Below are 11,865 nucleotides of genomic sequence, written 5' to 3'. Positions count from 1 at the left end.
GCCTGGTGGCAAGACAGGCATGGTACTCCCGAGATGCTTGAGGTAGTTCAGATGTGCTGGGGAGACGGCTTTCCTGTAGTTAAAAAGCAATATGTAATTCCCAGTGAGCGAGCACACACAGCTTGAGCTGTGCAACTCTGATCCCGGCCCTGTGCAGGGAGGAGGTCCCTGGGTGTCTGCAGGCTGCTGGGGAAGGAATGGACCCAATAATATAAATTCTGCTCTGGGATTTTTATTTTATTTTTTTTTCAGCACTGAAATTAAAGGAAGGGGATTGGGGGCGGGGGGGTGGGGGGGGTGGGGTGGTGGTGGTGGTGTAGATCTTTTCTGTCATTTCTCTGCAGTGTGGGATGCTTTCACTTTATCCGGAGTGTGTGCTTGGCGGAGCCCAGTGCCTGCGGGACGATCGGGAGCAGCTTGGGTGTTTCTTTTTTAGTGGAGACCCGAGGTCGAGCACAGCTTCTGTTCAAGTAGCACTTTTACAGGGGAGATTTCTCTCTCTGGCTGGCTGCAGCCAAGCTGGGCTTGCATCAGAGTTTCCATTCTAACCCTCCTCGTTACAGGGACGTAGAGAGCAGCCACCACCATCCTCTTTGGGCTGGGAGCTGGGCAGCCTGGGCTGCTTTATGGGGTTTTTGGCCTTTCTCCTCCAGTTTCGTACCATGCGCAGCCACAGCTCCCCAGGGACTGCTGCCACCCGCCTCCACTTGCTGCCGCTTCCTCCTGCCCCCCAAAAGCTGCAGCAGTCTCTGTGGTGCCTTGCAGGGAGCTTCAGGGTGCTGGGGATGGGGTCATTTCTCTGGGACCTGTGCCGGGCGAAGCCTTGCCATTCTCTTCTCTTGCCTGCTCCATCTGAGTCCCAGCTCGGGACCAGCCGGTGGAGGTGACTACCAAGCAGGCAGGGCAACCATTCGCCGGCGGGGCTGCCTCTGTCACTTCAGTGGGCTGACAGCAAGCGCTTCACTTTGGGGGGCAAGGTGGGCTCATGGTGGGGAGGGCTGCCAGAGTGGGGGGTGTGGGAAGCCACCAGAGGCCCCTGTGTTGGCTGCGGGGCACTCCCCACCGGCCTTGGCCTTGCTCTGGGTCCTGCAGGCCCATGAGGTGCCTGCATGGCACACAGCAGCTGGCCCCGCTTGCTGGGGGCTGTGGTAACCCCGCTGTGGACAGCCAGCCCCACGCACCCCCTCTGAAAAACATACCCCACCCTGCACAGAGCCCTCACCCAGGCAGGGGTTTGAACCCTGATGAGCCGCCTGGCAAAGGGGTGGCGATGATGGGAGGGGAGTGATGCCGCTGGAAATGGGTCCTCTTGGAGTTGGCAGGGGCATTTCTGGGCACAGTGAAGGGGGTGCAGAGGCAGGAGCAGTGCTGGGCATCGCTACAGGTGCCTCAGGACCCCACCGCAGGGTGTCCCGCGTCAGTCTCTCCATTCCCCCCCTTCCTGGCAAAGCTTCTTGGATAGAAAGCAGCCCTTCTGCTGTGTGTTGGCATGTAGGGCACAAAGCAGTGGAATTACTTAGCCCTCCCTGAGAGCTGCAGCTTAGTGTCGAAAGCCTCAGAACTGAGGTGCTGCTTGGGGGCGATGAGAGCCCCCAGGATTTGGGTGCCCTCCCCTGACAGGGAACACAGAGCGGGTTTTTAAGCAGCATTGCGGCGAGTACGTATCTTTCCCAGGTGAACTGCACCCCTGGAAAGAAGCGCCTCATCTTTTACAAAATACTGCTTAAATAAACAATGACCCACTATAATTTTTCCTTTTGAAATTAACTCCTTCAGGCCATGAGGCTTACCCGTACCCGTGCAAAATGGTTCTATGGAAACAGCTGCCAGGAATTTCAAAGGGAAAAAAAGAAAACAAAAGTGTCTGGGAGAGAAAAGTTTAGCTTGACAGGAGAGAGCCTGTAAATCTCTCCCCTTCCCCATGGCAGTCAGAGATGGGTTGTGAGAGCAGCCTGCCCATTTCAGAGCTGGGTGCTGCCACGCAAGTGTTACTTAAAAGGAGTTCTGTGAATATTGATGCCTGTGCACTGAGGCCAGGCTGCACACTGTGCGGGGACAGCCTATTCCCTGGTTGAATTGGACTATCTTGTTTTCTAATCTAACCTAGTTTTTTTCTGTTTCTTTTCTTCTTTTTTTTTTTCTTTTTTTCTTTTTTTGTTTTGTCAGAGGTTGGTGCTTTGCGGGAACCTGTTCTCAGTGCAATCTCAGAGCTTTTTGTGGGTGTCTAATTTCTGTAACATGTTTTGGTTTCCAGTATGAATGTAACGTACAAAAAATATCATGACACTGCTCTAGGTGTATGTGATCTTATCTACCTGACATTTAGGGTTTTTTTAACCGTCCGATTCACCTGATTTGCATAAAAATCACATGATTTTTTTCTTTTTTTCCTCCTTTTTTTTCATGCATCATCATAACAAATTACTCTAGTTTACCAGGCTGTTTTCTGTCTGTCGGCATGAATGCAGTGCTCAATTCTTTCCCCTTCTTTCCTCCCTGATGGAGGTTTGGGATGTTAAAGGTAGCACCTGGAGGGGACCTGTGATCCCAGTCAGCCACGGGAATCCTTAATAAGCAAACATCTACGGTTCAACTTCCAAGAAAACAAAGCAACTAAGCACGCATCCCATCCGGTTCTTGTTAATTAAAATAGATGACATTTCTTTTTTATTGATAAGGAAACTCCCCCGGAACAGTCCCCCCGATCCCAGAAGGCTCCCCCTGCCGCCGCTGTCCTCATTACAAAACAAGGCCGCAATTAAAATAAACTCCAAGAGCTAAACAAACTGCTGCCTCTCGCTGGTCATGTGTTAACTTTAGCTTTTAACGCAGAACAAAATGTTTTCCCGGGTATCGGAAGAGGCATGGGCTCTGGCTGGGAGGGGAAGAGGGAGCAGCAGCCGGGCGTATGGAAATGGCAGGGAGTGGAGCACTGCGATGCTCATCGGGGCTTCTTTTTGTTGCCTTTTTTTTTTGTTTTTTTTTTCTTCTTTTTTTTTTTATTGGAGTGTTTGTGATCTGGCTTGGTCTTTACTGCGAGGGAAAGCACTGGAAGTAGAAAAACTTGAATGTCATGGTAAAGCCTGGCTGTTCCAGCACGCCTTGGGCACACCTGACCGTACCTCACCCCTGCCCAGCCCGGCTCCAAGTCAGCCCACTGACCGCTCGCTCATCCACAAGCCCTTGGCCCAATTTGTGTTGCTCCTATCACGCCTTGTGCAGAGGCTTTAGGCAACCATAGGTACCACTCCACATCTGCTGGCATCTGCAGCTGGACTGATATGGGAGGGGGAATGACATGGGGCATCCCAGAGAACAGGACCAGAGGGACGGAGCGATGGATGGAGGGAGGGACCGCCAAAGGCTGCAGAGGGGCACATGGCTGGCTGGTCCACAGGTCCTCCATACAATGATACAGCTCCCTGCACTGCCTGAGAGCATGCTGTTGCCTCCATGCCATGTGCAGACACCCCATCTGAGGTTACAAATTGCACTCGGACCAAAAACGCATGGGAAGAACCACTCCGATGACAGAGGAGTGCGCATCCACGCCACTCTCAGATAAAACCCCAGGATAATATTCCTGCAAAATTGCCCAAATAACTGGCATATCTGCTTGGCTTTCACTGCCGGGAGACAGTGCAGACTTGCCTGTCAAAAATTACTTTCCTCCCACGTAGGCAAAGGAGTAAGATATCTACCTGTCTTTTTGCCTAATCTCCCAAACACTGACTGCAAGTAAATATCAGTTACCAGGAGGTGCACAAGGATCATTTCTGTACCACTGTGCACCAACAGCCTTGTGCCATGTCTGCACCATCTTTGATTTAAAAGGGAAACTTCATCCAGAAGTTTTCCAGCCACAGATGATTAACCTCCCACTCCTCCCTGGTCCTGTCAGTTTTTAACCAGTTATGGACCAAAGCCCAGCAGTGCTTGGTGGGGCTGTGCTGGTAAGGGGTCTCCTGGCAGGGTGCATGGTGAGGGAGCCTTCACCCAGCCAGTATCCCCAGCCTACTCACTTGCTTGTCCCAAGATCTTGTCATCCTGGTGCCTACGAAGATATGGAGCGTGTGACCTGTGGAAGCTGAAAATCCCTGGCCCGTGGCTGAGCTGCACCACTGACCTCTTTCCTGTTCAGCAGATCTGTCAACTTTCAGCTGTCAAGATTAAAAAAACCTGACTAACCCCTAAAGATACTTCCCTGATAAGGAGTTGTGCTGAGATATTTCAAACTTAAGAAGTAAGTGGTTGCTTTGTTGGGGAAAAAAAATCAAAAAGAATAAAGGCAGTGCTTGCTTTGGATGGTTAGCAGTATTATTTGTTACTCTTATACTCATGCAGCAGAGAATCTTGCAGATCCCTAATATTAAAAAGCAGAAAACAGTCTAAGAAGAAGGACGATGCCTCAAAGTTTTACCAGCACAAGCACATTGAAATTAAAAGAGGGATTTGCATCGGTCCTGATAATTTTTGAATCAGGCCTTTAAAGCTCAGGCTAAACTAGCCTGGGTTTTATTTTGGTTTTGTTTGTTTGGTTTATTTTGTTGTTTTTTTTTAGTAACTCCTCAGCCATCTCAGCCAGGAGAGTGCTACGTGAATTTCTATTTCTCTCTTCAAATAAAACATCAACATAAATTTTATATTCTTTGAAATGATCTGTACAATTTTGTTGATGGAAAGCCTTTGATTTAGACTTAAAGGATTTAGTGACTGGATGAGAGGGTATCTGAAAGCAATGGTGAAAATTGTAATTATTTGTTTTACTGCCTCTGAAATTCTTATATTTCTCTGTTCTATCTCTAAAAGCATGTCTGGCAATAACAAGCTGTCTCTGAAAAGAATTCAATTAAATGTATTGCCAACAGAATATTTTATATATTTTTTTATACTAGTAGTTACAGTGTTAAATAATATATTAGTAGACTACATTTAGGTATGACTATGAATAGCTACAGTAAAGCCCAGGAATATTTGTGTAATAAAAGGGGGGAGGGTAGGTGGTTTGGTTTTGGGGATTTAAGATTTTTTTCCCCTTTTGCTTCTTATTTGAATTACAATTTTAGGACTTAAAAAGAATTGTATTTTCTGATCTGCTATTCTCAAATGACAACAATAAGTCAGCTATTTCTTTGAGGCAAAAATTCACATGGGATTTTTCCTTGTTTTAAATAATTAAATATTAAAGGAGTAAGAAAGAAGCAGGCAGATTCTACGATATGGACATGAATCAAATGGGATATTTATTTGCATAAGTACATGACAAATAGGGAAGGATCGATCCCAAAACTGTATGAAATTGCCAGTTACTCCATTACAAAGTTACAAATAGATTATTACCCGTAAGAAGTAACTCTTAATGTCCTAAAAATAATTTAACTCTAGAATTATTTTTATTTAATCTGGTAAATGACAAATATATTTTTAATTGCTATAAAGCAAAAATAAAATGTCTTCCAGGAGCTCGAAACTAAACCAAACTGCTCCCCTCACTCCTCCTATTTTTTTTTCAATGGACATTTCTTTCTGTTTTTTTCTTTTTTTTTTTTTTTTCCTTCTTTTCTTTTTTTTCTGTCTGAAGTCTCCTCGGCTCTTCTGAATTTTGCAATTTATTTCTCCTTCCTTCTGCCTCAAGAAAAATACTTTTCATCTGAAAACATGATACCTTTTTTTCTTCCGAGCCTCCTTGCAAATTGCCTCGCTCTCTCCAGACAAGTTTCTAGGATCAACAAGTTAACCTTCAGAAAGATTACAAAGGTGCAAGTGGGCTGCTTAAGAGGTGAATCATTAAACATAAGGTGAAGTATACGACTGCAGAAGGTTTCAATTAAAGTGACAGTTCGGGCAGCCTTTGCCTGCCTAGGAAAGGTATGCTTTTATTGTCAGCACCGCGGGAACTGTATGCATCCTGGGCAGGAAGGGTTGGTTCCCCCCAGCCGTGTTCTGCAGTGCCAGAGCTGCTGTTGCTGCTGCGGTCCTCGCTCAAGCAAACAACTGCACCAGTTTCAGAGTGATAAATTCAACTGTGACAGCATTAAATATGGGAAAGGGGCCAGATCTCCTTTCTGTCCCACCCAGGATGGAATGAAGGAGCCTGCTTTGGACATGCCTTCCCAGAGGCTTCACCCAATGCTCTTCACCACCCTGGCCTGAGGCAAAGCAGGATCAGGCCCACAACTTTCCCCATTACTTCCCCAAATCCTGTTTGCTTCTACTTATTATTATTTTTTAAGGTAGCTTTGTTTTAATATTACAGTATATTTAATAAGCAGCTCCAGGGTGAAGGGGGGAATGCAAGATCCTTCCTGAGTGATGGAAATACCGCAGTTGTGCTGCCTCGTCCCACCATCCCCATGGCTGCTCAGAGTGGGGCTGGCATGTTGGCACCTCTGGCCCCCTTGCCAAATTTCCCATGGGTGCCCAGGGACTGTCTGCCCCCATGCAGAATCTACAGCTATGAACAGAAGGCAACACATGGGTGACCAGTCCACAGGCAGCTGCCTCTGCTGTCTGACCTGCATGGAGGCATCCTGCATGTTTGGAAGGGGCACATGCAACCTTGGGCTTGTTTTCCCTGGCTTTAGGGAGTACAGTCGGCATGGTGGTGAGGCAGGAGGTAGAGGGGGTCATTTCACTGTTCCCCTGACCTGGAGCAATGTTGTGACATTTTTCTGGCACTTTCCTGGTTTAAATTTTAAGTATTTCTGGGATTTGTATTTTGCCCCAACATGTTTCCATATGGCAGCCCTGAGTGTGGATGAGATCCTCTCCACAAGGATGTTCCAGTGATTGGGTTAATTCCCTCCTGCTAATTCCTTACATAATCATGTGGGCTCGGATCCTCAGAAGTATTTGTGTGCCTCCCTCCCTTGGAAATCAGGGAGTTTAATTGTCTGCTAAAATTATTGTGTTTTGTTTTGAAAGCAGAACAGGAAATAACAAACTTGGATTTTATGAGATTTATTTGCCTCTTTGTGGCCACAGAGCATTTTCACAAACAAATTCACAGTTAGATGGTGAGGTGCCCAGGTTACATATGGATTGTTAGAATGTGACCAGTGGTAATTGGGTGCCATCATAGGTTAGGGTAGCTGGGTCTTGGCCTGTTGGTGCTTCTGGTCCCAGCTGGTAAAATGCATATAGGACAATGACACGGTCTTGCAAAGACGCTGTAGGGAAGAATCCATTAGAGACTGTGAGATGCTGAGATAGGGGGATAATAGAGATCACGTCAGTGAGAGATGCCATCTATTACAGATAACGATTGCACAGCTGACTGCATCTCCCTCTCTGGAAATGGCTCCTTTCTTAGTTTCATTTTTAGCTACATGACCCAAAAGAATTCTTCTCACTCCTTGGCATTTGTCCCCTTCAGATATTTCATGCAACACGGAAGAAGGAGTAATCAAAATACCGTGACATTGAAGTTTATTGCCGATCCTGCTTGTGTCGGTCGAAATCAGTTGCTAAAACCTCAGCCTGCAGGACCCCGTGCTCTGTATTTTTCTTGTCTAGGTAATCACGATGGCAGCAGGGGGAGGTAAGTATAAGGGAAAGGACTGATTTTATTAGGTGTTAGAAGAGCTTATTAGAAAAGAGGGGGGGAAAAAGCAATAAAATCGTAAAGACAGGAATTAAAACAGTGATGAAATCCTGTCCCTGCTGACTGCAACGCGACACTTCTCATGCACCCTTTCTCAGTCTGGAAGATCCCCAAGCATTGATAAACATTTTAGAAGAGCCCAATTCCACAGCAGCAAGCGGTGATGAATACCAGGAGGAAAAATTCTCGGGTGCCAGAATCATCCCGGCAGCTTCAGAGGCAGTGTTTAACCTGCTGCCTTGCAGCCTGTGGGCCCTGTTTGGGTTTGTTGTCAGTGAGCAATTTAGATTCACAGTATACCTGGGTTATATTTAGGCCAATTAAATTAATTGCTGGAACAGACAACCTTTTTTATACCCAAGGCAGTTTTTGCCCCCCTTCTCGATACCGTAGGGCTGATGTAGTGATTCTGGAGCTTTGGTCTGGCAGTCAGAGCATGTGTGCATTTTACGTTAAGAAACAGCAGCAGGGATGGATGCTGCTAGACAAATATTTGGTTAGTTTTTTTAATTATTAGTAATAACAATACACTGCTCTCTCAAGCATCTTTCATCTCAGAGCATTTTCAAAATGCAGGTAAAGCCAAGCCAGGCAACTCTGCTCTAGGGGCTGTAATTAGCTTTAGTTCCACTTTGTAGATGTGGAAAGTAAGACAGAAGGAGGTGAGAGGATTGGAGGTGAAGCAAAGCCAGGGAGCAGTGCCCTGAGCAGCAGCCAGCAATGCCTGCCTGAAGCAAAGCTCCAGCCACCGTCAGGCTCTTGGTGGACCTGTCCTGTAAGGCAAGCTCATTTTGCCATGCTGTGCTGATGCTCAAGCCAGCTCCTGAGCCACGAGCCTCAACTTTCCTTCCTGGGAGGTTGAAACACACCTTGGGCAGGAGGATATCCCTTGGTCAGATGGTTTCATGCTGTTCTCCTTCGCAGCCCTCCTTGTGCCTGGACTCCACAAACAAGAAACCCACCAAATGGAAATGGTTCCTCAGTGACCAAGAAGAGGAGGGACCTGGTAGCCTTTGGAGCCTGGTCCCCACAGCTCTGGGCTCTCATATCTTCTTTGGCAACTACAAACTCACCAGGTTGTCTTTTTGACTCTGTCTGCCTGTTGCAGGATCTCTTTCCCCACATGGTCAGCGTGCTTCTTCCAATTTCTACCCTATGTTTGTTCATAGACTGTTGCCCCCTCCACCATGCTTATGTCAACTCTGTACGCTCTAGGTCCCTTGGACATCTGTGCCCAGGCTGTGTTTGTTTTGTTTCAAAATGGGTAGAAAGCTCAAAAATTTGGGATTATGTCCTAGGTAATTTGAAATCTTATTCCAGAATAATTTAGTAGATGTCTGCCCATTTCTGACTGACTGATCCCTTTCCTTCTTTTTGACCCTGGAGCAGAGGTAGCAGAATGCGCCATGTTTCCTGGACACCAACCTGGCAGTCTGCCCCGTGGTCTTATCAACAGCTTCTTCTGCAGTTATTTCATGGGTCTTTGGTTCATGACCCTTGTTGGACACAGCTGTGGTGGCTGAAAAGGTTGCCATTCCACTCATGGATGTGGAGGACACATATCTCAGGAGATTTCAGCACATGGATAAGGTGATTCGTATGGGTTCTTCTGGTCTGCACCTTCCTTTAGTAGGGCCATGCCATGTTAGCCAGGATCTAGGCCTAAAACTAAAATGGGTAAGCGCTAGGTCTAATTTTGAGGGGAAAAGTAACAGAAACAGAAAAATGCAATGACTTGAAATAGTCTATTCTACTCTACTCTACTTTGCTCTACTCTACTCTATCCTATTACACTCTGTTCTGTTCTGTCTGTTCTGTTCCATTCCTTTCAGTTCCATTCTGTTCCGTTCTGTTCCATTCTGTTCGGCTCTGTTCTGTCCTGTCTATTCCATTCTGTCCCATTCTGTTCTATTCTGTTCCTTTCTGTTCCATTCTGATGCACCATGAACGTGTGTTCCCAGCAAGTTTCCTGGTTTGGGCCCTAAGTGCCAGCACAGAGATCCTGGCTGTTATACTGAAATTAGTTGAGCTCAGCAGATTGTCAGGGCTTCAACCCGACACAAGGATTCAATCACTTAAGTATACTTTAGATCCCAATTGACCTGGTACTTCTCTTTTTTATTATCTGTGCACAGTCTCACCTGCTGTGCCAAGATTTCTGTGTTCTTCATTTCTCTTCCATCTCTTATGCCACAAAGTCAAGTGAATGTCTTCAAGGAAATCTCAGTAATAAAACCTATTTCCTCCTCTCTGCTGCAAAGAGAAAGCAGAGTAATAGTTTCTTTATCCATCAGGGACTGGTTAATGCCTCACTCCTCATCATCACCAAATGCAGCTAATAAAGGAGTAAAGGAGATTTGGCAGTTTAATGCAGCAGCTAATTTTGTGCCTGCTGCCCTGCCAGAAAGTATTTTCACTTTTGGGTGATGCCAGAATAACAGAGCTGATTAATTAGCCTTCTCTTGAGCAGGAAGAGCTCAGCTAAGATGCCTGCAGCCCCCAGACATCCCAGGCATTAGCCAACTTTGCTAGTAGCTGGCGTTCCCAGTATCTCAAGGGTTAATCAGTCTGTCTGGGAAAAACAGAGCTTTTCCTCAGGAGGGAGCAGGTCTTTTATACAGATCAGGTATAGCTGTGTCATTGAGAGAACTGGATAGAGAAAGCTCCTAGTACGTAGGTGCTGGCCAGACACCACCAATGTGGTGGCTCACAGTGGGTCACTACGCTCTGCGTATGAGGGAGGCAATGCAAAAACTTTCAAGTCCCTCTGTGACTCTGCGGATTCATCTTTGGAAGGGTCAGCACTGTAGCTGTTGCATGCAAGCATGGGGATCTATGGAAGATGGCTCTCAGGAGTAGCAAATGTGTTTATGCAATGAGCAGAAATGCGAAACAAGGAAACCCCAGCTTTGATGGGGAAGTCTCTCAGCAGAGACATTCAAACACATTCACTGACTGAAGTCAAATACACAGGAGACACCAGCCACACATGAGGGCAGCCCCCCCCAGAGCAACATGGACCCAAAAGGGCCATGATAAGCAGAGCCCCTGCACCAGCTCAGCAGTGCTTTCCGTGCGTCATTAACTTCTCAGGAGCTTTCCCTACCTTGCCTTTGTCTTCCGCAAGGTGCTTCAGAACATCTTAAACCTGTGCACAGATTAATTAAACTCAGAGACAAGAACAGATGGTTTCCGTAGGACCTGGTCATCTTCCTTTCCATGTAATTTCTCTGAGGTTTTATTATAATGCCTGTAAGACGTTGCAAGACCAGGAACCTAGGGAATATATTCGTAGGCAGAGAAACTCCCTCCAAGCATGGGATGTGTATAATCCAGCAAAACAAGTCCTTTGGTCTTGGTTGAGTTCCTCTAGATCGTAGAATCATAGAATAGTTAGGGTTGGAAAGGACCTTAAGATCATCTAGTTCCAACCCCCCTGCCATGGGCAGGGACACCTCACACTAAACCATGTCACCCAAGGCTCTGTCCAACCTGGCCTTGAACACCGCCAGGGATGGAGCATTCACAACTTCTTTGGGCAACCCATCCCAGTGCCTCAGCACCCTCACAGTAAAGAACTTTTTCCTTATATCCAATCTAAACTTCCCCTGTTTAAGTTATAACCCATTACCCCTTGTCCTGTCACTACAGTCCCTAATGAAGAGTCCCTCCCCAGCATCCTTATAGCCCCCCTTCAGGTACTGGAAGGCTGCTATGAGGTCTCCACGCAGCCTTCTCTTCTCCAGGCTGAACAGCCCCAACTTTCTCAGCCTCTCTTCATATGGGAGGTGCTCCAGGCCCCTGATCATCCTTGTGGCTTGTTCCAACAGTTCCATGTCCTTTTTATGTTGAGGACACCAGAACAGCACACAATACTCCAGGTGAGGTCTCATGAGAGCAGAGGGGGAGGTTCACCTCCTTCGACCTGCTGGTCACTCTCTTTTTGATGCAGCCCAGGATACGGTTGGCTTTCTGGGCTGCGAGCGCACACTGAAGCCAGCTCATGTTCATTTTCTCATCGACCAGCACCCCCAAGTCCTTCTCTGCAGTGCTGCTCTGAATCTCTTCTCTGCCCAACCTGTAGCTGTGCCTGGGATTGCTCCAACCCAGGTGTAGGACCTTGCACTTGTCATGGTTAAACTTCATAAGGTTGGCATCAGCCCACCTCACAAGCGTGTCAAGGTCCCTCTGGATGGCATTCCTTCCCTCCAGCGTATCAACCGAACCACACAGCTTGGTGTCATCGGCAAACTTGCTGAGGG

The 11,865-nt window shown here is 47.0% G+C and overlaps 1 long non-coding RNA gene across 1 annotated transcript; it reads left to right on the top strand.

Annotated features, from left to right (window-relative positions):
• The first annotated feature begins 321 nt into the window (after nucleotides 1-321).
• Nucleotides 322-11,412, top strand: LOC133268698 (uncharacterized). Its single transcript, XR_009743146.1, has 3 exons — nucleotides 322-7,540; nucleotides 8,990-9,193; nucleotides 9,739-11,412. It is a non-coding gene; the product is annotated as an uncharacterized LOC133268698 (long non-coding RNA).
• The last annotated feature ends 453 nt before the right edge of the window (nucleotides 11,413-11,865 follow it).

Source organism: Pezoporus flaviventris, unplaced genomic scaffold (genome assembly GCF_033815535.1).
Source record: "Pezoporus flaviventris isolate CSIRO_AGI_PZ_B2104156 unplaced genomic scaffold, CSIRO_AGI_Pfla_v1 ptg000013l, whole genome shotgun sequence".
NCBI lineage: Eukaryota > Metazoa > Chordata > Aves > Psittaciformes > Psittacidae > Pezoporus > Pezoporus flaviventris.
Note: the sequence above shows the minus strand (reverse complement) of the source record. Positions and strands in the feature narration are given on the sequence as shown.